Raw genomic sequence first — 236 nt, 5'->3', positions numbered from 1 at the left:
GTGGATTTGGTTCAACAGGCGATAATTACTTTCAGAAACCACGTAAAAAGCCAGATTCAGGACAAACTGTCTAGAAGGGGGGGTACTGTCACAGATTTTCACGTTTTCACCTCTGCACATGACCAAGACATCATTTGACATCAGTGCTAGGCTGTTCAGAAAGGAACGAACCGGTACGTGAAGTACTAACAGTCCTAGACGCCCCGAAGGTCCAGGTCTAGTCACGTGACATATCA

Source organism: Laetiporus sulphureus (assembly GCF_001632365.1).
Source record: "Laetiporus sulphureus 93-53 unplaced genomic scaffold LAESUscaffold_6, whole genome shotgun sequence".
NCBI classification, from domain to species: Eukaryota; Fungi; Basidiomycota; class Agaricomycetes; order Polyporales; family Laetiporaceae; genus Laetiporus; species Laetiporus sulphureus.
Note: the sequence above shows the minus strand (reverse complement) of the source record.